Source organism: Polypterus senegalus, chromosome 6 (genome assembly GCF_016835505.1).
Source record: "Polypterus senegalus isolate Bchr_013 chromosome 6, ASM1683550v1, whole genome shotgun sequence".
Classification (NCBI taxonomy): domain Eukaryota; kingdom Metazoa; phylum Chordata; class Cladistia; order Polypteriformes; family Polypteridae; genus Polypterus; species Polypterus senegalus.
In genome coordinates, this window is record NC_053159.1 from 99,369,555 (window position 1) to 99,375,554 (window position 6,000).

The following is a 6,000-nucleotide window of genomic DNA, read 5'->3' on the forward strand; positions in this document are numbered from 1 at the left end:
GCTCTTCCATTTCTAGGACTGAGGTCACAGAGGTGGTCAAAAAACTCCTTGGTGGCAGGGCTCTGGAGGTGGATGAGATACACCTGGAGTCCCTCAAGGCCCTGGATGTTGTAGGACTTTCTTGGTTGACACGCCTCTGCAATATCTCATGGACAGTACCTCTGGATTTGCAGACCGGGGTGGTGGTCCCCCTCTTTAAGAAAGGGGACCAGAGGGTGTGTTCCAACTACAGAGGGATCACACTCCTCTGCCTCCCTGGAAATGTCTATTCGGGGGTCCTGAAGAGGAGGGTCCGTCAGATAGTCAAACCTCAAATTCAGGAGGAACAGTGTGGTTTTCGTCCTAGTCACGGAACAGTGGACCAGCTCTACATCCTTTGCAGGGTCCTGGAGGGTGCATGGGAGTTTGCCCAACCAGTCTACATGTGTTTTGTGGACGTGTTCCATCACAATCTTATTATGACTTGTCCTTTTTCAACTGAAAGTCATTTGATTCTAAACTTGAGGAGTTTGTTTAAATTTGGGCATTTCATCACCAATGTATTTGCCTGTGCAGGAGATGACTGCAAGGCTCTTGGCTTACTTAATGTCCAAATCTATATTGCTGCATTTTGTCAGATGGTGATGATGTCTCAATTATTTGATGCCAATCATGTTAGACCAGGCATTAGCATCCCATTGTACAAGAGATGTTTAGAGAAGTCTGCACACATAAAGAAAAACTCTAGTATGGCCCAATCAAAATTATCATGCAAAAATGTAACTGCCTTTCAAAAAATATTTTACTTCTTTCCTATATCCTTGGAATCCAGCATTTCTGACAGACTGTAAAATGTGAAAAGAACACCTCTACCATTCGTTGTTTCTTCAACGTGCATTTGTTTTAGTTTCCTTAAAATTCATAGTCAACTAGGAGCTAGCGGAACTTCCTTACTTGTATTTGGGCTATCAACTATTAGCTCTGAGATTTTTTTTTTTTCTTCAAAAGTGGCCTAAATTTACAGTGCAGCCGGTAAGTATTCACAGCGCATCACTTTTTCAACATTTTGTTATGTTACAGCCTTATTCCAAACTGGATTAAATTCATTTTTTTCCTCAGAATTCTACACACGTGAAAAAAGTTTACTTGAGGTTTTTGCAAATTCATTAAAAATAAAAAAACTGAGAAATCACATGTACAGAAGTATTCACAGCCTTTGCTCATTACTTTGTCGATGCACCTTTGGCAGCAATTACAGCCTCAAGTCTTTTTGAATATGATGCCACAAGCTTGGCACACCTATCCTTGGCCAGTTTCGCCCATTCCTCTTTGCAGCACCTCTCAAGCTTCATCAGGTTGGATGGAAAGCATCAGTACATTTTAAGATCTCTCCAGTGATGTTCAATCAGATTCAAGTATGGGCTCTGGCTGGGCCACTCAAGGACATTCACAGAGTTGCCCTGAAGCCACTCCTTTGATATTGTGGCTGTGTGCTTAGGGTCGTTATCCTGCTGAAAGATGAACTGTCGCCCAAGTCTGAGGTCAAGAGCGCTCTGGAACAGGTTTTTATCCAGGATGTCTCTGTAAATTCATGCAGTCATCTTTCCCTTTATCCTGACTAATCTCCCAGTTCCTGCCTCTGAAAAACATCCCCACAGCATGATGCTGCCATCACCATGCTTCACTGTAGGGATGGTATTGGCCTGGTGATGAGCGGTGCCTGGTTTCCTCCAAACATGATGCCTGGCATTCACACCAAAGAGTTCCATCTTTGTCACATCAGACAAGAGAATTTTGTTTCTCATAGTCTGAGAGTCCTTCAGGTGACTTTTGGCAAACTCCAGGCAGGCTGCCATGTGCCTTTTATTAAGGAGTGGCTTCCGTCTGGCCATTCTACCATACAGGCCTGATTGGTGGATTGCTGCAGAGATGGTTGTCCTTCTGGAAGGTTCTCCTCTCTCCACAGAGGACCTCTGACAGAGTGACCATCGGGTTCTTGGTCACCTCCCTGACTAAGGCCCTTCTCCCCCAATCGCTCAGTTTAGATGGCCGGCCAGCTCTAGGAAGAGTCCTGGTGGTTTCGAACTTCTTCCACGTATGGATGATAGAGGCCACTGTGCTCATTGGGACCTTCAAAGCAGCAGAAACTTTTCTGTAACCTTCCCCAGATTCAGGGCTGTGGAGTCGGTAGATAAATGCTCCGACTCCGACTCCTCAGTTTCTAAATCTTCCGACTCCCCGACTCCTACTCCTCTGTATGTATATACTATGCTAATGTATTTTCTACATCCATTGAAGGAAAGGAAGGCAACATACATGTCATTTCACCACAGAACTACTGGCTAGGAAGCCAACACTCTACTATAATGCCAGATTAAAGACAAACACAATTGACTGGCGGCCGCAGATCGTGGGTGTCCACATGGACGGGCAGATCCAGCTTGCCGTAAATCTCGACCACCGCCCCCATCCAAAGTAATGTGATGCCTCTGTCTGCTGCAGTGGCTCTCTCCTCTGTCAGCCAGCCGGAAGTTTAGTGCATTGTGTCACTCACCGGCCAGCTGATCAGCAGAACGAGCCTCTGCTGGAGACGGATACGGAGATCTGTGTTCTCGGCTCCTTTGGCCCCCTTCACTAGCGCATAGCGAAGGGGAGCCGATGGAGCTGAGAACACACCAGATGATTTTTCAGGCGTTTGACGCGTGATGACTCGTTGAATGGCCGAAAAATCGGCAGCGCATCTGTAAATGTATGGCGGGCTTTAGGCTAGGTTCACAGTTCCCTGTAACAGTGGAACACGACACAATGGAAAGCGGTGCCGCACCTTACCTGTGCATTACATCCCATATAGTGACGCATACAGTCAATGAAAAGCATGCTTCATGGTTACCTGACATGTTCGTTTTGTGGTAACATTATGCACTGCATGCATTGGGCTTTATTCTTACAGCAGAGAAGTAGTTCATTATGACTGTTTGTGAATTGGGACATTTCAACTTACTTTTTTAATTCCCATTTAAATTTAGTAGGAGTCGGTTAACTTTTTGCCGACTCCGACTCCAGGTACCCAAAATTGTCTCCGACTCCGACTCCACAGCCCTGCCCAGATTTGTGCCTTGAGACAATCCTGTCTCAGAGGTCTACAGACAATTCCTTTGACTTCATGCTTGGTTTGTGCTCTGACATGAACTGTCAACTGTGGGACCTTATATAGACAGGTGTGTGTCTTTCCAAATCATGTCCAATCAACTGAATTTACCACAGGTGGACTCCAATTAAGCTGCAGAAACATCTCAAGGATGATCAGGGGAAACCGGATGCACCCAAGCTCAATTTTGAGTTTCATGGCAAAGGCTGTGAATGCTTATGTACATGTGCTTTCTCATTTTTTTTTATTTTTAATAAATTTGCAAAAACCTCAAGTAAACTTTTTTCATGTTGTCATTATAGGGTGTTGTGTGTAGAATTCTGAGTAAAAAAATGAATTTAATCGATTTTGGAATAAGGCTGTAATATAACAAAATGTGGAAAAAGTGATGCGCTGTGAATACTTTCCGGATGCACTGTAGGTCAACTCAGGAGATCTAGGAGGATTGAAACTTGAGAAAATGTAATCCTTATTGTGGAAAATAATCAGAAGTATGCCACAAACTATCCAACATGCTGAATTCACATCAGAGTAGTGGGGATCAGAGTCAATATTGGTAGCACTGGACACAAGGCATAACCTATCCCTGGGCAGATACCTGTCAGCCAGATGGCACACTCACACAGGGATAATTTAAGACTACTAATCAACTTAACTAGACTGCACAGTGGACAGCTGTGCAATTTCAGAAATGTCAACTATAGATTTTGCACACTCTACCAGCATCTCAGCAGTTTTTGTCAACATATCACCATAGATGCCAAATAACTGAATGTACACTCCTCTAATCTGACCCAAAGTACTTGGGGTCTGAGATGAACTGGCTCTCTATCCAATGCTACCATGACTGCTCCAACATCTATGACCCAAAATTGAATTACATAGGTTCTGAAACTTGATGTTAATCAGCTTAACTTGCATTTCTTTACCGAGTTAAAACAAACACCAACACTAGGAGAAAATACAAACTTCAGACAAGCTATGAATACTATATGTTTGAATCTGACTTCAGGATTTGGAAACCACGAGATCAAATTATGAAAAGGAGTACAGATGATCCCAGTGGGGCACGATTTTTAAAGAAATTAAAATATTTATATTCTTAAACTCTTGGCTTCATGGTGGCTTTAACCATGTTACAAATGTGTCAACTGCTGTCGATAAGGTCAGTTGCATTGACTGGGCCATTTTTGTTAAAGGATTCAAGGTGCACGTACACTGTTATTTATCTCGACCGCAAATGGTATAATGAATTGAGTGTTTTTGTTCACTCAATGTGAAACGCTATATAAACATATTAAAATATTAAAGCACTGAGCCAAGTAGTTACGCCACTACATACTTTGTTAACTTTAAACAGGGCACACATTTCTTTATTCCTGATTTCGTGCGATCGGTCGTTAATGACGGTCATTCATGCAGTTGGTGCACATTCGAGTGCTTTTCTGCTTTTCATAGCAACAAATAACATAGGTCTGAATGCCAGTTGCATAACTTGAAATGAATGCAAATTCGAAATGAAGCATCCGAAAACACACAGAGGGGAGTTACAGAAAATTTGCGAGAGCTGCAGATTATCAACAAAGAATTATGAACGCGTGGACATGCGCACGCCGATGACGACAGAGTTCTGCGCCCTGACGAATTCTTATCGCCGCTTTCTTTTCCTCGCGTGCACTTGTCTTTCTTACCTCTGATAAGTAGATTTGTTCGGAATATCAGTCACAGCTGGTAAGGTCTTGCAGGTTTACCATAGTTCGGTATATCTCCACCTCTCTGAATCAGGTTCTTTCTTTTAAACAACAGCCATGTTGCAGGTTTTGCTTCCGGGAGTCAACGCGCAGGTCAGACTTTACCTTTAAAGCCCATCTTAAAGGAAATGAGAGAGCAGTTGTTTGCCGATCCTGCTATCCGTCGCTTAGTCTGTTTCCCTCTCTCTCCGGTGGTAATCGTAATCGTAGTCATTTAGTTTCAGAAGCTAAACCTTGTTCCTTGCTCTTGCAGTCCTGCATGTTCTCCGTTTTCTTTTCAGTTTTTTCCCGTCAGCCATGAAAATCTGAGTATTTACATTTATGTCTTAATGAATTTCAAATATCTTAACGTGTTGTTTATATTATGATACCTGCAATATATTTTGAGATATCTACATTTTTTAAATGTATGATGAGCTATCTCTTAATTGTTAATTCAGCTTGCTGTAATCAAATGCTGTGAATGCAGTCTCCTTTTCCTGGGTTTGTGAAAAGTGAGCGAGGACCTTTAAAGCAGTGTTAACGCAGTATTTTTTTTTCATAGGTTAGGTAATGTGAAATAAACTTAATTAAAAAGAAAGTGTGTTTCAGGAGAGTACTATTCCAACCCTTGCCAATTTGCATTTAAAGTTCTTTTGACATTATGTCTTTTTTCTAAATGGTTATGGGAACCAGAGAATAAATAGTATGTCAGTCTTTCACTCTCACTCTTTTCAACCATTCATTTTCTGAAACTACATTTCCAATATAAGGTCACAGATAGTAAAACCATCCTGGTCATTGTAGAGTACACTCATATTTGACCTGGATCAGTTTAACTGACATAAAGCACTTTGAAATATGAAGGGAAAAGTAAGGACTTAGAGCATAACTTACACTCTCATTAGTACAAAATGCAAACCCCATAATGACAAGTGATAATGCCAGGAAACAAACAGCAACATAAACACTAGGCCACTCTCGCAGAATTTCTTCTGCTTCTCCCCTGGCTGATCTAGTTTTGGCAAATTAAATTTAAAGTTCAACTTCAAACTCTAACAACTATTATTGTTTTCAAGAAACTGATAACTTTGCATTGCTTCCTTAATGCTAAATTTTTTTAAATGCCTTGCATACTGATAT

General features: G+C 41.9%; 1 protein-coding gene across 2 annotated transcripts in view; it reads right to left on the reverse strand.

Annotated features, from left to right (window-relative positions):
* lig3 (ligase III, DNA, ATP-dependent) overlaps window positions 1–4,968 on the reverse strand; it is a 58,829-nt gene extending 53,861 nt beyond the window's left edge. For both annotated transcript variants that reach the window (XM_039756643.1, XM_039756641.1), the window contains exon 1: window positions 4,819–4,968. The gene's annotated coding sequence lies outside the window, so the exon portion shown is untranslated. The remainder of the gene's footprint in view (window positions 1–4,818) is intronic.
* Window positions 4,969–6,000: the final 1,032 nt, after the last annotated feature.